Below are 19,771 nucleotides of genomic sequence, written 5' to 3'. Positions count from 1 at the left end.
CTAATTTTTTAAATCTTTTGTAGAGATAAGGTCTTGCCAACATTGCTCAGTCTGGTCTCAAACCATCCTCCCACCTCGGCCCCTCAAAGCGCTGGAATTACAGGCATGAGGCATCACCATGCTCGACCAAGAAGATTCTTTAACATAAAAATGTCTAAGCAGATAACCAAGTCAAAACACGTTTTTACTCAACAGACAATGATGTTTAGTTGATAATTTAAGAATCATACACTATTTAAAAAAAAAAAAAGAATCATACACTATAGATATTCCTAAAAAATTCAAAATCAAAGTACATGGTGGGCATTTGCTCAGAGGCTATAGCATAGTGTTTAACACAGAGTCTTAGCATTCTTAAAAACATGCAACAGTCTGGACAACATGGTGAAACCCTGTCTCCACTAAAAGTACAAAAATTAACTGGCTGTGGTAGCTCACACCTGTAATCCCAGCTACTAAGGAGGCTGAGGCACGAGAATCACTTGAGCCTGGGAGGCAGAGGTTGCAGTAAGCCAAGATCCTGCCACCACACTCCAGACTGGACGACAGAGCAGGACTCTGTCTCAAAAAACAAAACAAAACAAAAACGCTCACATGTAAGAGATTAAGCCATTTTAAAGAGATGCAACTATGAACTAAGATTAAGCCTGAAGACAATTAGTGTATGTTCCATCTCATACCAAAAAAAAAAAACCACTTTGTATGCCCAAATACTTCTTGGTATATTCTGCCAATGAGGCAATTCTACCTCAAATTATTAATAAACTATTTATCAGCCTGCTTGACCACCACCAAGGTTTGGTAAATAGACTTGGACACAATGTAGAAGTGTAGCTGAAGATGGAGACTGTAGGGCACAAGAAGTAAGCTGAAGAGAAAATCCAGGAAGGAGGTCAAATTTATCTGATAGGCCCTTTCTTTCCAATCCTAGCTTCTTATCTCGGTTGTTCATTGCACCTTCACCCCCTCTCCCATTTGAGAGCTCAGCTGAGTCTGCAGATATCCCAAGATATTAACTGGTAAATACTGGGCTAGATTGAGAGCCCACTTTATTTTCTATGCATCACACAAACTCATACCTCAAAAGGGCAGGAAGTATACGAGGTTCATTATTGAATAAAGTCATCAGGAATTCTTGGAGATGGAGCTCTCAAATAAGGCTTTAGTCACTGCTAAAAGGACACAGAAAAAAAAAGATATGCCTCAAATATCAACACATTTGAAGGACAGACATCTGCATTCATTCTAATATGCAAATCCTATGTGCAGGGCACTGTGCTGGATATTCAAGATGACTCAGATAAGGAGTTCCCACTTACTGTCTAAGCAAAGAAGGGAACACATGGGAGAATCACAACACAGGACACAATCTGGTAAGTGTGAGAAGGAGGGATTATATCTGGATGACAGAGAAAAAATCAGGCTCCGAACAGAGATAGGGCATGTGGACTAGGCTCTCTGTTGTCTAGGTTCAAACAGAGGGCGAAGTACACATAGCTGCCATCATTCTAAAAATGCCTCCTATGTGCCCAACACTGTGCTGGGCACAGAGACTATAGCATAAACAAGACAGGTACTAAGGGAACTTAGTGGAAGAGATACTAAACAAGCCAAAAGATAAAGCTAGTGTTTAGAACTGCAGTTCATGCCATGAAGGAAAAAAGGATGCTGTAGAAATAAAAAACTAGGACAGTAATCAGAAGAAAAGCCTTCTGCAGATTAAGTGACATTTAAGCTGAGACCTAAAGATAAACATGATTAGATATATGTAATATTTTGGTCTTTGGAAGGTAGAGGATGGTGCCACACACATACTAGATAGTGTGGGGGGCAGAGGGACTGATGAATAAGACACCTGTACCCTGAGGAATCTCATCCTAGGGATACAATTACATGCAGTATGTGGAACCCAGCAGGGAGAATTTTACAATTATGCATAAAACTTAAGCTATAGAGATCTTGAAACCCATCTGTGCTCAACAGTTCCTTTTTTCAAATGAAGGAAATGAAATTCAGAGACTGGCTCAGTGTTTGTGAACTAGGTAGGTGCAGAAGTGGGGCACGACCTGTAACTCCCATTACATCACACTGCCAGTTAACTTTTTAATCAGAATTTATTTGGAATGTCAGAATTCAGTAAATTGATCATGTACAAGAAACACTTAATATCTATAGGGAAAAATAAGTAGACTTGGGCCTAAATGCCAAGCACTCCACTAGACATTGTGGATTTTTATTTGGTTTCAGGCAAAGTAAGAAATACAATGAGTTTTTTGTAAAGTGAAATATATTCTATTTTTCTTGTGAAGTTATGTGTGTCCTTCTTTGGGGCATCTAAGCAACCAGGAAATGACAGTGATAACAGATAATGTGTCAGACCGTCTTAAATGCCTCTCTCCTTGGCAAAACAAAATTGACAAACTTATTAGTCCCCTCCCACAATGTGCAGTTTTATTTCTTATTGTACTTCCCTGAGAAATACATGTATCAAGGAACAACTGTTACAGAGAGGGTTGAGGCAGTAGGTGGAGGCACTAACAGAATTCACAGCAGCACTGTTCATCAAAGCGCAAGAAATGAAAACTGTTTATCAAGGAAGATGAACAAGAAAGATAAGAAGATTAAAAAGTCATACAAGTTCACACAATTGAATGTTCTTCAGCAGCCAAATAAGAACCCACACACAGACCAAAGCATATTATAAAATCAGAATGTTGATGAGTTTAATTCAGTGTCCTCAAGGACAAAAACGGACTTATGATCTTTTAGTTATCACAGCTGCGCTTACAAGTCAAATATAGGCAAAATGAAGCATTTTTAATCATGTATCTTCTAAACTTTGCATTACTTTAAGGATAGTGTGAAAATGAAAATAACAAGGGGGGGAAATCCCCTTCAAATTGAAGCCACTATAGCTGAATCCTCACTGTCTCATGTCTGTTAACCCAAAACTCCCAGTATGAGTACTAATCATTATAACATAGAAATCTAGACCTATTTTACCAATGAGCAGCTGCTCCAAGTCTGTGTCAACCTGTAAACAGGTATTCCTGAAGCTTATGACCAGTTCCAGTCTGAGCAGAATAAGAGATCCAAACTGGAGATGACACACAATGGGAAAAGTAGTTAATTGGTTTGAGGAATTCTTCATAGAGGAGGAGACACTGGGTCCCGCTCAAAAAATAAATTATCTCAACCTTTTCACTGAATTTACAGTCCCAAAGAATAGATAGCAAACTAAGAATTCCAGACTTTTGGGTACTTGAAGGTCAGTATGAGGTCATCTGGAATAGTGATCTACTGAAAAAACAGTCCTGACTGGTCTTCACTGATGCTACATTCTATTTTGTACACTGTCTCAAGCTACCTGAACTTGAGAGACTTCTAAGTCTTTCCAAGGACATTAGAAACATCTGTGATAGATGCAGGGCATTTATCTCAGTTAACAATGAAGAAAACTCACCTTCCAGAAGAAATGCTGTGAAAGCCCACATCATGTGCACTATTATCAAAAAAGTAACATAGAAAAGCAGTTTAAAAACAAAATTCTGTTACATACCAGGAAAGTCAAGGAGAACTTTAAAAAAATTATAATCATAATACCTAAGTTTATCAAAATGATGTAGGTAATAAGATCTAATTTATACTGAGATAAACTATACAGGCTTACTCAGACTATCCAGGCAAGGAACCAATGAATGCTTATTTCATACTGAAATTTACAGGACATGAATGATTTAGAAATATACATGGACCCTGAGCTACTAAAATGATGACAACCCAAAGATGATTACTGATCTATCAGAAGAGTAACAATGAAAGTTGAGGGCGAGAGTCTCTTTCACTCTTTAAAAAAAAAAAAAATGCAGTTCAATAAAAATGTACCTTTTAAAAATAGAAAGACAGTTATCCCTTTCAACTACTGTTGATCTGCCCTTTATTACTGGAGATAGAATATATCACTCAGAAAGTTACCCTGAAGCTGTAAGAAGCTTGGAGGAAAATATTAAACTTCAAGGTAAAGATAGGACCAGGAGCCTATTAAGACAAAAAACTAAGACATTAGTGTTCAAAAAGTATATAAGCAGGAAACTTGCAGTTGTCTCAGTAACAGACTTTAGTGGCAAAAAAAAAAGAGAAAGGAAAGCCTTTTAAAAATCTAAGCCACTGAAATTTTAAAGTGACACCCACATGACCCAGTTTATTTTTCTATTCCAAGAAGTTCTGATGCTATTTCTCTATTTCTCTTTGGAAGTTTTTCATGTCTAATATATTGTAAAAGATACATTTTTATTTAAGTGCACAATAAAACAAAACATTATTGAGGAACTTGGACCTGTAAATAAATTTTAATGAGAAAGACATGAATTCAAACATAAGGAAAGGGCAACAGATATATGGTAAATGTGAGAAAGAATATGGGCATTTGGAAAAGGAGACAACATTGCTGGATAGGGTAAGAAGACAGCTATTAAGATGTGCTAGGCCATGCTCTAAGAGCTTTTAAGGGGCATATTCTGCCATGTGATCCTAACAACTTAATAAAAAGGGTCATTTCATCCATATTTTTCTCGGTTTATTTTTTAGTTATTTTTTTGAGACTGAGTTTTGCTCTTGCTACCCAGGCTGGAGTGCAATGGCACGCTCTCAGCTCACTGCAACATCCGCCTTCCATGTTGAAGAGATTCTCCTGCCTCAGATTCCCAAGTAGCTAGGATTACAAGCACCTGCCACCACACCAAGCTGATTTTTGTATTTTTTGTAGAGATGAGATTTCACCATGTTGGCCAGGCTGGTCTTGAACTCCTAACCTCAGGTGATCCAACCACCTCGGCCTCCTAAAGTGCTGGTATTACAGGTGTGAGCCACCACACTGGCCTCATCCGTATTTTTAAAAAAGAGGAAATAGGCTTGAAAAAAAAAGATTAACTTGTCCAGAACTCACAAAACTTGCCAATTTGGGTCTAACAAACTCCAAAGTCCATGCTCTTTGCACCACACATCAATGAAGCAGCTTAAATAACCAACATCTTGCTTCACCCCAGACCAATTAAACAAGAATCTCTCTTAAGGGCCCAGATACTGGCATTTTTATAAGCACCTGATATGATTCTTATCTGCAGGCAAGGTTGAAAGCCACTGTAAAAGACCTTCATAAGACAAGTGGACTATCAGCTGGGTCGTGCTGAACAGACAAGAGTCAAATAATCAAGAGACTGGGGAAGTCATCCAACTTTTAGGAGAGAAACAGAAGTTCAAAAATAGTGGAGGTTCTGAAGCAGAGCTGATCCAGAGTAAGTTCAGGGAAAGCCTGAACACATGCTTTACTCCAAGTGGTGATTAAAAAAGACAGAAAAAAATAGGTTGGAATCATTTTGCCAAAAGAACAAAGTACACGTTAGAAAATCTCTTTAAAGATGTTGGGCGTGGTGGGCTCATGCCTGTAATCCCAGCACTTTGGGAGGCTGAGGCTGAGAGATCACCTGAGGTCAAGAGTTCCAGACCAGCCTGGCCGACATGGTGAAACCCTGTTTCTACTAAAAATACAAAAATTAGCTGGGCATGGTGGTGCATGCCTGTAATCCTAGCTACTTAGGAAGCTGAGGCAGGAGAATTGCTAGAACCCAGGAGGCGGAGGTTGCAGTGAGCAGGGATTCCGCCATTGCATTTCAGCCTGGGTGAGAGAGCAAGACTCTGTCTCAAAAAAAATATATATGTGTGTGTGTGTGTGTGTGTGTATTTAAAGACTATAGGTAAGAAGGGAGCACGAAATTACTTTTATGACTAATGTAAAAAATGGGTATGAACTAGGAAAACAAGGAACAAATGACAGTTGACTAACCTAAAGCCAATGGACCGTGATACAAAATATAAGAAGTGAGCGACAATAAGCAGGGCTTGCTGAGCAATCGATGTAGCCCAGTAGTTACAACCATCAACTCTATGGTGATCCCTTCTAGCATTTGCCATCCTACGTCTTGATTTCCTCATTTAGGAAATAGAGAAAATAATCATCTCATTCAGTTAATGGAAGAAATATATGAGATATGGCAGTCCCCCTTAGAGCCCCAATGGATGCCTAAAATTTCAGATAGTACTGACCAATACCACGGTTTTTCCTTCACATACCTATGATAAAGTTTAACTTATAAACTAAGCCTAGTAAGATATTAACAATAACAGAATCGTTGTAGCAGTACACTGTAATAAAAGTCACGTATATGTAATCTCTCAGCAGATTTGGTTTTCTTTAAGTCTGGAACTTTCACCTTTTCACTTAAAGGGAACACGGAGAACTTTCACATCTTCTCTTTGACATATCAGAATTGCCAGCATCACTACTCTTGTGCTTTGGGAACACTGTAAGTAAAAGAAGGGTTACTTGAACACAAGTAGTGCAATACCTCAACAGTCAATCTGATAACCGAGATGGCTACACTAAGCGACTAACAGCATGGATACACTAGACAAATGGAGGATTCACATCCTGACCAGCCAGCAAGAGGGTACATCACACCACTCAGAAGGACACGCAATGTAAAACTTGTGAATTGTTTATGCCTGGAATTTTCCATTTAATATTTGTGAGCTACAGCTGACTGCAGATAAAGGAAATCATGGAAAGCCAAACTGCTGATAAGACGGGAACTATTGTCATCCAAAAAAAAAAAAAAAAGAGAGACCAAGAGCTTCTGCATTCTTATAGAAAGCAGTGTAAGAATACAGTCCCCCAATTTTTTCTTTCTTACCATTAAAACTTTAGATGGTCCTGTTAAAGACTCATTAAATGAGGAATCAGTTTGGCCTGCTTATTCACTTCCTATTTTCAGTAACCCTCTACACATCATCAGTCTAGGCTAGTGCCCAGACACCAGATACAGCCACTGAAATTGAATTTTTCCTAAATAGTAAGGTGGAGTGTATGTTCCCTACCCCTACTGAAGTGACTGTTATTTCACAAATAGTGAATATATATATTAAGTGATATATTAAATTTATATAATATATATACAAAATAATATATTAAAATGTGTATGTGTCTTCAACTGAATTCTTGGGGCCTAGTATTTAGAAAACAGTTAAATATTGTAATAGAATTCGGTAAAACTTTTAATTATTACTCAAAAGAATCTACTCAACTTAAAATCTGACACCTGCCGAATGATAAAGCTTGGTCATCTGCAAAACTTCCTATTCAACTTTCATTTTCGCAAACCTTATTTTGTCTTAAGATGACTTCCACACACTCAGTAGGTAATCTTTTAGCTAAATGATCCTGAAACCCACAATCTGAATAGCAAGAAATTGCTTCCTAAATAATGTATCATACTATACAAGCTATCACATATCTCCCTTTCCCCAGAAAAGAAAATAAACATTCTTAAAGGGAGGCAGGAGGAATAGAGTATTGTAAAAGAGTTAGCTTCTTATCTTTCAAGCCTTTACTAAATATCATTTATAAATGAGAAGACATATTTGAAGTTTTTAAGTGTTCTATGCTCTTTAAACCCTTTCCTGAATGTATAGAGTTAGGACACTCAGAGGTAAGGGGTAAACCATGTTCCTAAACTACATTATTTTCTAATGCCCGAAACCAAAGTTTTCAAAGGGCTATAAATGTTTGAATAATCCATTAAGATACATACAAAATGACAGTTGATAGTAAAAAGGAAAAAAAGAAAAAACCCTTTCAACAAATGACAAATTTTCTTCTAAATCATTCTTTGGTTAGAGGACCACCATAAAAGATCTAACAGGTGTAATAAATACCAGGGAGATATGAGACAGAAAATCTTGAATTAAACTTCTACGGTTTAATTCTACGGAAAAAAAGCGGGGGAGGCGGGGGGGGGGGCAGACCACAAAAATATATGGAAATGCTGGCTTAGATGAAAGGACAGTAGATATTTTAACCAAACCACTTAAATCTACATTATCAGAGACCCAGATACCCCCTTACCCATTCTGGGACTGCACAGGTAAAGTCAAAATGTATTTTCTGCTTTGGAATAGATTTTCTACTTAGGATTAATTACAGGCCTATCAGCTGTTCTGGGAATTAACTTTCAAATAAAATGAGGCTACATTAAAAACCTGAAGGAACTGAAATAATATCCTTCATTTCATCTCACTATCACCCATAAACCTCAATGTAAAGAAAGCTAAAAGGCTCACTGCAATCCCTCAAGAAAAAGTTAAAGGTTTAGATCTCTGATGATTACCTTGAATAGACACAGCAAAATTAGGCTGGAGCCATTAATTACAAACTGACTAGCTAATGTAACTAGGCATTAGCCATTCATCCCAGAACTGTAATTTTATGTTTTATGTATTAGGGTTCCCCTGGTGATTTTCCTGTTAGCAGGAACCTCATTAAGTTGTGACTTGAGGATGCCTGCTTTAAATAAGTACACAGAACAACATATACAAAACATCCAAAACCTCACATCTCTTAGCATTTCCAACACAAACACTGCGGGTCTCCTGATGATCACTTAACCTCTACATGTTCTCTAAGTAGAGAGTGCCTAGAGTCTCAGAGCTGCAGACACCAGCAGACACTCTATGAAAACACTGCCAAGACCCACCTGACATTTGTGGCAAAAGCATCGTGTCTTCTAAATATATGTTCTGTTTAAGTGGCTCTTAAAGAATAAGCATGGTACCTTTAAAAGCAGTATGTAACAAGAGGTCAAACTATAAAACTGAAGAGGTTAGAGAAGAAATCAATTGTATATCAATTGTCAAAACTCAACTTTAAACGGCAGAGGTGGTCAGAAACTGCTGTACAGACAGGGTAAATGGAAAAGAAATCTCCAGGCTGAAAATGGCAAATGCTAATCGCTGGGGTGGGAGCAAGGAGTCTTGACCAATCATAAAGATGAGAAAGTATTTCCCTTTTGCAATGAAAAACAAACTGTAGATCAGAAATTCAGGAGAAAATAATCATTTCTGTTAATCTCTGGAGAAATTAAATACCCTTACCCCTGTTATAGAACTGAACTGTATCTCCCAAAATAAACATGTTGAAGCTATAATCTCCAATGTGACTATATTTGAACATAGGGTTGTGCAGTTCAATAGTTTCAGTAGAAACAGTAATTCAAGTAACTACACAATCATTTTGTTTTTCACTATTTCCTCAATTATTTCAGGAAATAATTAAAGCAGTTAAAGGAGGTCATAAGTAAATAATTAAGGTTAAATGAGGTCATAAGTGTAAGGCCCTAATCTGATAGGATTGGTGTCCATATAAGAAAAGGAAGAGACACCAGTGATTTCTCCTTCTTTACATACCTAGAGTAAAAGCTAAGTGAGGTCACAGTGAGGTGGCCTTCTGCAAGCCTGAGAGGTCTCGCCCGAACACCTCTGGAGGTCTTGCAGCCTCCAGAACCATGAAAAACTACATTTCTATTGTTTATGCTACCCAGCCTGTGGTATTCTGTAATGGCAGCCCAAGCAACTAATACAACCCCCACACCAATTCTTAATCTCTCAGTTGCCTTTACTTCAGACTGCTGCCACCCAATCTTTTCCTGGAATCTGAACCTTAGGTAAACAGATAGTCCCCAACTTACATGGTTTGACTTTAACAGTTTTTAAACTTTGCAATGGTGCACAATCGATACACATTCAGTACAAACAGTACTTCAAGTAACTATTACAACCGTTCTGTTTTTCACTTTCAGTATTCAGTAAGTTACATGAAATATTCAACACTTTTATTATAAAATAGGCTTTGTGTTAGATGGTTTTACCCAATTATAGGCTAATGCAAGTGTTCTAAGAAGATTTAAGGCAGGCTAGGCTAAGCTATGATATTCAGCAGGTTAAGTATATTAAATGTGTTTTATACTTCTGATATCTTCAACTTAACTTAAAGATGGGTTTATCAGGACATAAGCCCCATCATAAGTTGGAGAGCCTTCTTGTAGCCACTGAACCATGCCCCTCACTTTTGAATCAACACTGTCAGCTATCCATAACTGCTAATTTATCTTCACTAAAATAAGTGTCTACCAGTATCTACCCTTCATCCTCCAATTCCCATGACACCAAGGCAAGCCTTTACCATCATATATGCTACTTCAAATCTGTCTCCTCCTCCAACATTCTGATCTTTATACAATGGCTAGCTTCAACTTCCCAAGAACATCTCATGCTATCGCCTACTCTAATACCATCAATTATATACATACAGACCTTCATTCAAAGGCCTTTTCATATTTCTAATCCTCCCTAATGTTTTCTCCCAGCTTCTCAAGCCAAAACTCTGCATAAGGTCAAAACAACCCACAACTATCATCTGAATCTGTCGCATTCTTTTATTTCCTTCCTTTTTTCATATATATATATATATATATATATATATATTTTTTTTTTTTTTTTTTTTTTTTTTATTCACAGGTTCTCACTCTGTCGCCCAGGCTGGAGTACAGTGGTATGGCCATAGCTCGCTATGGCCTCAAACTCCTAAGCTCAAACAGTCCTCCTCCCTCAGCCTCCCAAGTATCTGGGACTACAGGCATATGTCACCACACCCAGCTATTTTTTTTTTTTTTTTAATTTTTGTAGAGACAGGGTCTCACTATGTTGCTGAGACTAGTCTTTAACTCCTGGCCTCAAGCAATCCTGCCCCACTAGGTCTCCCAAAGCACTGGGATTACAGGAGTGAGGCACCACTGCCTGGCCTACTTCCTCGCTTTTATTCTTATTGTTGTGACAATTTGGAATGTCCTCTCTGCTTATTTCCTTTCTAAATGGCAGCTGGAAGAAAGAAGTTCTGAACAACATTACACAATCACAAAGGGTTGTGATTGTGTAAAGTTTTATGGCAAAACCTTCTGCCCCAAAATACTGCTCTGCCACATACTGATTCTAATAGGTTTTTAGCCCCACCAAATCATGCCAGGTACTTACACAATACCTGAAGGATGGTACCAATTTCAGCTCCATATAAATAGAAAATGGGAAGATCTGACACAAATGAAATTCAGTTTTCAGAGGGTCTCATCTTCTCTAAATATTAACATCCTAAGCACGGCATAAGGTCTAGAGACCATGAAAGATTTGATTATGAAATAAGGTCTAGAGACCATAAGGTCTAGAGACCATGAAAGACACACAGATTTGATCTGAGTTCAATCAGTTCTTCTCTCACTCAACTTTATTCCTAAAGCTACCACCTAAATCCCAGCAACAAAACTAATAGTCTCAGATTTTCCCAATTTTCAACCATCCCCTCCCTTATCAATCCTCCAAAGAACATCTTAACAAGCCTCTTTAACACTCTTTAGAAGCATAACTGAACTTCATAACCTATACTGTATCCTTATTGATTTTCATCATGTGAGTGACAAAACACAGTAACATACTAAGATTTCCAACAAACTGAATACCTGGCTCTTGATTTTTATATGCCCCCAAAATAGCCTCTGCCCCATTCAGTGGACTTTCCACCACCAAACTTTTATAACTATTTTCTCCACTTATCATCTTCTCCTCACTAGTTCCAATTTACACACATGTTTTTCATGGTTAGTTTTGCTTACCTTCTCTAATAAATTCTGCTTACCCCTTTAAAAATGGTCCTCCAAGAGCTCTTTCCTGGTAACTTAGCATGCACTGTATCCTACAGCCATTTGTAAGGTCCACCAATGAGTCCACCTATATGGGGTCATCTCTTTATGTAGAAACCCAACCAGAATGGAGACTTAAAATTCTAGAAGAGCTCTAGTTCTTTCATCACTCTGATCTAAATCAAAGGGCACTGCAGTCAGCAGTATCCAGAGATACTCTAATGTCACTAGCACACCAAGAGCATTCAAGCTGCTTCATAAGCTTATCTTTCCCCTTCTAACTTAGGGGTAGCAGGGCAGAGAAATGACACCAAGCACATCTACAATCAGGGTCTGGAATCAGAAGTAAATTGATAGTATAACATTCAGGGACTTTAGTGACACTTTCCTGGAACACTGAGTGCCCAAAAGGGCTGGGCCATCAGCTTCCCCTCAAGAGGGGAAAAGAACCACCCACTTTCTACAACAGATTGACTATTAAACACATGTACAGCAGGCCTCTTGCAGGAGAAAAGGCAAGCTGTCCTGCCAGAGTTCCTAAAAGCTTCTGAGGACAATTTTTCTTAAGGAGTGAAAAGATATATTCTAATCCATACTGGATAGATAGCCCCGCTTTTTCAAATTCAAGGCTTAATAAGATACATTCAGTTTTAAACATTCCTAGAATTTGAGAATTGCAAAGTATCAACCATTTTCACATCAAATAACTACATTAGTCAAAACAGAGTAATTATTAAAGTTACACAAAGCTAGTATAAATCAATCTTTAATGTTTAGGAAAATCATTTTAAAATTTGTGTGGGTAAACCACTCTAATCATTTCAGAGACAGTACACCAACCACTTGGCAATGCTCCACATAACCTGGAAAGATTTCCTGAGCAATGGAATACAGATAAAATATGGCAGAGTCAGCGTTAACGGTTCCATCTTCTCTTAATAGTAAGTAGAGAGCCAGAAACATACACATTAGGTATATGCAGCTCCTAAACAAATAAAATTTAACTAATGCTAAAAAAGATTAACACTGCTTTAACCAAATTTCCCCCCTTATTTTATCTTATGCAAACCTAGAAAACATCTGTATACATGCCTTATAATAAATTTTGATCAACTGCTATCAATACAAACCAAAGAAGTAAAATAATATTACTGCTCCTTAGACATTAAAATAAAAAAACACATTTCTAAGTGGTATTTTCAAAGTTAACAGCTTTGCAAAACTAAGTCCCTAGTTTTACAGACCACAGGCTCGTTATAATTAAGTGGGTAGTTTGCTTATATTTTGTACAAGATTCCCTAAGAACCTAAGATCCTGCCAGTGACTATTTAAGAAATAGAGAAAATGCTGGGCACAGTGGCTCAAGCCTGTAATCTTAGCCTTCTGGCAGGCCAAGGTGGGTGCATCACCTGAGGTCAGGAATTGGAAACCAGCCTGGTCACCATGGTAAAACCCCATCTCTATTAAAATACAAAATTAATCGGGTGTGGTGGCACACATCTGTAGTTCCAGCTACTTGGGAAGCTGAGACAGTAGAATCGCTTGAACCCAGGAGGTGGAGGCTGCAGTGAGCCAAGATTGCTCCACTGCTCTCCGGCCTGAGCAAGGCAGAGCAAGACTCCGCCTCAAAGAAAAATAAATCAATAAAAAATAAAGAAATGAAGAAAACAGCATTTTAAGTACTGGAAAATACTATGTCCATAGTCATTAATATATAAAATGCCTCAAAAAATACAACTGTCATAAAAAACAAAACCTCTTACAGAGAAGAAATTTTAAGTTGCCACTATTAAAATGGAATTTAAAATCTCAAGATTCCGCATATATAAGAATGAATATTTCTTTCTTCATCAAAAAGCTCAGACAAAAACAAGACATTTAATGGCAATGTGTCTCCTCCCTGAAAGCTGATTTTATTGCTATTTAGCACTTCCAGAAAATAATTTCCAAGAGCTAAACAATTTTTAATAATACTGACTCCTCTTCACAGCCTGCTCTGCAGCACCCCCACCTCCTTACAAACCAGGGAAAAAAACACAAGTGGATGTTTAAATGACTTACTTGATCAATATGGTTTCCCACCAGATTTTGGAATATCATGAAAAGAAAGTGTAACCATTTTTGGTCCTTTGACCTTTGATTGAGTCTTAATTTTTATGAGAAACAAAACTTTGAACAGTAAAATACTTCAGCAACTCAAGGTAGAATTAAACCAAAAGGCAAATGATGAACTTTCTAGGTCCTAGTACAAAACATTAGAGTCAGAAGGATGATCAATGTTAACATGTAACTCTGGTTCAAGCCCTGGTTATGGGGGCTTTCACTGGGTTATTACAGTTCCTGTTATTTACAAATGTGAAAGCTTATTACATATAAAAGCTCTTAGTTCTAATAAGCTTTGGATAACTTGCGATCTCCATTTAAAAAGCCTCTTCCTCACAATTACCATCCATTTGAAGAGCGATTTGACCCATACTCTATCCTTTGAGACATCACATAAAAGGACTCTCACCTACTCAAAAATCAATCTTTTTAGTCAGATGAAATCTTAATGAAAGCTGAGATCATCTTGAGGAAAGCAAAATACTGTCAAAAGGCAAAAACAGCTTTACTCTCTAACGGTAAACCCACAAAGTCGCCAGATTATAATTCTGCTGCTTAGTCATTACTCCAAAGATGCATGATTAGCCTCACCAGGGCAATGGCTCTCTATAAGTAAGATATCCAGGGTTTACCATCCTTAGAGGTCACCTTGACACTATTATTGCCAAATCTATATGTACAGAGTTAGTTCCCTGCACAAGAAGGTATTTAATCATAGCTCTATAATTTTCTTCAGAACAAACAGTAATACCCCAAATATGTAAAAGTTATTCTGAGAACAACTGCCCTTGCCCTATGTCCTTTGTATAGGTTATTCTACTGATTCAGTATCAGGATCATGGCATATACTAAAGAAAATAGATTTGGGCTTGCTTATCTATTCATTTTAATCCCATTTCCCTCATTCCATATAGTAAGAATGCATCTGAGAGACAGCTAACTATAAAGAATGAGGACAGGGACAATGGACTGCAAAGCTGGTTGATACAGAGTCCAACTCACAAGCATGACATGGTAGCCAATTTAGCTAAATGGACACAGGTTGAATTAACCTGACCTTTATGCTTCAATGTCCTAATTTGTACAATAGGTACCATCTGCCCAGCTGAGTCCTGAGCAGCTAACAATAGGATTTGAAGAGTTTAAGATTTGAGACAAAAATGAACCAAAATCTAGAATAAATCCTACTTTTACTTAGACCCAAAAGTGAACCTCCATCCTGTTTAAAAGAAAAACACAAGCGTTTTCAAAAAAAAAAAATGCAACCAGTAAAGGCACTACAAAAAGAGAACGACTTTCTAAAAATCATTAATTTTAATCTTAAAACGTTAAGTCCCTAGTACATCACAGGAACAGTATAAATATAAACACAAACTAAATGAAGAAATGTATAAGTCATCTTCATGTTATCTGGTAAATCTCATGTAAGATACACTTCAATAAAATCCCCAAAGGCCAGCTATTAGAAATTTAAAACAGAAAGGATGCTTGGTAGTGTAGAGGATGGGGGGTGGGGAATGGGTGATTGATAAAGACAAAAATAGTAAAAGGTTGGGACTGAGAGGACATGTTTTTAAAGGGCACCATGTGTAGGATTTAGGGCTGCCATAAAGATATGCTTGAGTGAATAAAAAGTATTGGGGGGGTAAGAATTCATGGGCCATGATCAAGAAAAAAAGTTATTTGGCTAGATCATGAAGTAAACATTGCATCTGGCAAAGAATAGAGAACTCTGAATGCCTAAAAGTGTTTGGAATCTGTTCTGTAAGCAATAGGGAGCCACTGAAGGTTTCAGGAAGGATGACAGAGCCAAGGCTGTCCTTAATCTGTCTCTTACAAGGTTCTAAATCAGGCCGGGTGCGGTGGCTCACACCTGTAATCCCAGCACTTTGGGAGGTTGAGGCAGGTGGGGTTCATGAGGTCAAGATTTCGAGACCAGCCTGACCAACATGGTGAAACCCCATCTCTACTAGACATACAAAAATTAGCTGTGCATAGTGGCACACGCCTGTAATCCCAGCTACTCAAGAGGCTGAGGCAGAAGTATCGCTTGAACTCGGGGGACAGAGGTTACAGTGAACCAAGATGGTGCCACTGCACTCCAGCTTGGGAGACAGAGAGACTCTGTCTCAAAAACAATGACAACAACAACAACAAAACAAGGTTTTAACTCAAATGTGCCTAAATTCTACAAGGTTATTTTTCATCTGAGTAGACAGTTCATAACATTAATGCTAAAAAGATCACAGCAACAAAACAGGACTCTTTGATTCAATAATTTAGTTCTAATACCCAGGGGCACAGAGAATTCTAATATAGTTCTTATTGTGCACTCTGAAGCCAGACTGCCTAAGTTCTAATTCCAGCTCTGTCATTTACTGCATCTTAGGGCCAATAACTTAAATCACTCTATGTTGCCATTTCCTTAGCTATAAAATGGGGAGGGGATGATTATACTACCTACATCTCAGAGTTCTGTAAGAACTCAAGTGAGTGAATCCATGTAGACTGCTTAGAATAGTGTCTGGCACAAAGAAGCAGCCTTCAAATTATGCTGATATAACCACTTCTATGCCACACTCTTTGACATCTGATAAATGTTATTGTAACATTTCATATAAAGTAACAGAATATTGATTCTGCCTTTGCAGGGGGAGTATCTGTGTGGGAAGGGAGACAAGGGAGGAGTCAGATTTTTCCACTGCTGTCCTTCAAAACCAAAAGCTAAAAGCTATATACCTAGATGAACACTTTCCCTTTCCAATAGGCCTCGACCATTTTTCCCTTCTTGATGGTTTAAAATGGTTCCCAGGCACATGTATAATTAAAATTCATTATCTTAAAAAACTGCTTTAGGAAATGCAGCAATCAAATCTGCTACCATCCATTTTTTATAGTTATAATTACAACCTAATAGGCATCATTTAATCAAGACTTAACAATTAGGTTCTTAAATCCAAAACTTGATCATTTTCTTCCTTGATATGTGTACAAAATTTTCTCTCAGGTGGTGGTCATGTAAAGTGAAGGATGGAAGTACTGTTAAAACCCTTATCATAATGGCCTTCCTAAAGTGCTAATTATTACACAATTAAGGCAGACATAATCTGACTAGAGAGCCTAAGAAAATATAATGCAATATCACAGCAGCTTTTCAAATTTTTTCCCATCTCCATCTCCAAACTACCTACAACAAAAACCCAAAATACAAAGTAAGACCTCTTGCCTATGACTTCGAAAACAAGCAAAGTCAGGAGTAGCACCAAACCTTCCCCTCATTCTAACATCACCTAGTCAGATCTTTAAAGGAGAAAAGAACCCTATTTGTTACCTTGTTTCCCATCCCACATTTTAAGAGATAAGAAACCGGAGCCCTGAAAAGTAGTATTTTCCTAAGGCACTCAGGGTGAAACCTGGACTAGAACCTGGGTGTTCTGCCACACAAAACAAGATTTTGTACTCTTACTCCACCCCACTACGGGGGTGGGGAAAAGTGGAATTTTGAGGGCCTACAATCTTCAAGACTGATCACTGGGTCTCTCATATCTAATTACAATATCCAGCCCCATTTCCAACTAAATAAGATTAATTCTTAGTCACGGTGCTTAACAGTAACTCCTACTACTCCCAGCATCCCACACCCTAGTTTGAAAAACAAGCAGGTCACTAATTAGTGCATCTTCTTTGAGAGCCTCTAATTGCCTTACCACACCCAAGGCCCTTTTGGCTAGACTAAGCTTATTTACAGACCTAATACACCAAACAAGAGAGACACAGTTGGGCAAGAAACCTACTGAGAATCAGAAAATCCTGAAAGGGGTCTATTTATCATTGAAAAGAGAAATCTTTTTTTTTTTTTGAGACGGAGTTTCACTCTTGTTACCCAGGCTGGAGTGCAATGGCGCGATCTCGGCTCACCGCAACCTCCGCCTCCTGGGTTCAAGCAATTCTCCTGCCTCAGCCTCCCGAGTAGCTGGAAAAAAGAAATCTTAAGCCCTTTATAGTTTTGCATTCTCTTTCATTTCCCAAAAGGTGTAAGAGGTCTCCCAGTAAATCTAAACCAAGCCCCTGCTTTTAAACATAGCTGTCCATGGACTCTGTGGGTGGGTGCAGGGGACAGACCTAATCTTTCCCTAAGCAAGATTTGAAGGATTTAGAGCATTAGAGAAACAAAGCATTAAAGAAACAAAGCCTTGAGGTCCAATAATTTCTCCTAAAATAGCCTCATTAAGGCAAGTTTTCTTCAATCTTCCAAAGAATCCCAATTCAAAAATAAGAAAAGAAAGTAGCTAACACTGAGAGCTTCACCACAAAGCATCCCAATCACCTTTCATTATTCCCATTCTCTAGGTTAGACATTAAGTCTTGGAAAGGTGGAGTCACTTTGAATAGGGACCCAGAATTGTAAACCTGAGGTGTAACAAGTCCTTAAACAGGAGAGTTCCTATTCCTCTCCTAAGCTTATTTTAACACCAGCATGTGCAACCCAGGCTATCTGCTCATCCAGGGGCCTAAGTGTGTCCTTCACAACCTGGGACGGTAAAGCCCAAGAGCAGCTCTACTAAGACGGAATGAGCAATGGCACCATGTTTCCATGACGAAAGAGACCCCACAAGCTGCAGAATATGTCCAGGCTAGCCCCCTTCCCTCTCATTCAAAGATCAAGTGAAATGCACTACAGTCTCATAGGCTTAAGACATGAGACGGAAATTTTAAGAATTCTTTCAAAAGACATAGGTCATTATCCCCAACTTTGGAAAACTACTTCAGATTACTTGGTTTTGGGAGTAGAGAATCAGTACAGAATGCTTCTCAAGCAAATGAATCTACAAAATTAGAAAATTCAGCTTACTTAAAATAACTTACAGTAAAAGTTTAAAACTAAACTTTAAATTTAGTTTGGGGAAGCAGATGACGTACGAAATTTTTTTATTCAAACACTAATTTAGATCTTCATCCAATATGGGTGCCTTCAAGGGCAATGAATCTACTTTTTAAATCTCCTCAGAGGATCCCATTCTTATTAAACAGAAGCCACAGGAAAACTGGCATTAACATTTCCTTCCAGCTTGTTGGAAGGAAAGGCACCTTATTTGAGAGCTTTCCAGATCAAGAACACATTTTATACCAATAAACTTTACAGTTGGACCCAGGAGAGATCTATAAATCAAGGCTAAGTAATTGTGAACTGTGTAGCAACTGCCCTCACCCCTTCCATTTTCACATTTTATTTCAATTTTGAGCTACCTAACAGACACAGAAGCCCTCCAGACTATTTCTCAAAATGGCCCTTTCTGTTTGGAAGTAGGTACACTTACTCAGGAATATCTGCTGTATGAAATAAATATTAGGAGCCTTGAAGAAATACAATAACATTACTGGAAATAGGCTCAAGTTTAATATTTTTTAAAATAACACTTAAAACTTAACTGTTGCTTTCTTTTAAACTAGAAGAAATTTTCTCAGGTAGAAGATTTTTAAAGCTACAAGGGATTTCAAAATTAAAAAGTAATTAATATTTCTTCTCTTGAATGTTGCACTTGAAAGGAAAAGTTTTACTGTCATTTATTCAATAAATATTAAGCTCTATGTACAGGAATATCAGAATATAAAGTGTGTCTTTGACTTCAAGGGCTACATAGTTTTCAGATGAGTAAATTTCTTGCAAGCAGAAATTCCAGAATATCAATGATCCTTACCACTAGAGGTGTCCTAGCTAAGGGACTTTAGTTTTCAATAGAAATCAGTATCATTAAGAATGCCAGATGTCACTGTTACTGACATTTCTTGATCCAGTCAGGGCTTACCGAGGCCAGTATCTGACAACAGAATGTTCAGAAATTAGTTATCCAAATCAAAATGTGGAAAATCAGCACATCTGAAACTTGAAAGAAATTAATTCTATTAGAATATTAAATGTGGAATCATACACAGAAAAATAAGTGGGCACCCTTTGCCACCAACACCCCATTTTGCATTTTAAAGGGGGAAGGGACTCCCACAGCATTCTCTTCTAAGAAGTTCTGCAACCAGGAATTGATAGGTGGAGCTCTGATTGATAAGGGTGGTTTAGACAACATCTCACCTCT

At 37.9% G+C, this 19,771-nt stretch overlaps 1 protein-coding gene across 38 annotated transcripts in view; it reads right to left on the bottom strand.

Annotated features, from left to right (window-relative positions):
* ELAVL2 (ELAV like RNA binding protein 2) overlaps positions 1-19,771 on the bottom strand; it is a 159,855-nt gene that overhangs the window by 91,755 nt on the left and 48,329 nt on the right. Inside the window, exon 1 of one of the 38 annotated variants that reach the window (XM_064380878.1) lies at positions 1,080-1,095. The exons of 36 other annotated variants lie outside the window; for them this stretch is intronic. The gene's annotated coding sequence lies outside the window, so the exon portion shown is untranslated. Of the gene's footprint in view, positions 1-1,079; positions 1,096-19,771 lie in introns of those variants that run through there. One more of the 38 variants, XM_064380903.1, reaches the window with a different exon arrangement.

Source organism: Aotus nancymaae, unplaced genomic scaffold, assembly GCF_030222135.1.
Source record: "Aotus nancymaae isolate 86718 unplaced genomic scaffold, 86718_ANA_hifiasm-v0.15.2.pri h1tg000003l, whole genome shotgun sequence".
Lineage (NCBI taxonomy): Eukaryota > Metazoa > Chordata > Mammalia > Primates > Aotidae > Aotus > Aotus nancymaae.
The sequence above is the reverse complement of the archived record's forward strand: the minus strand, read 5'-3'. Positions and strand labels throughout refer to the sequence as shown.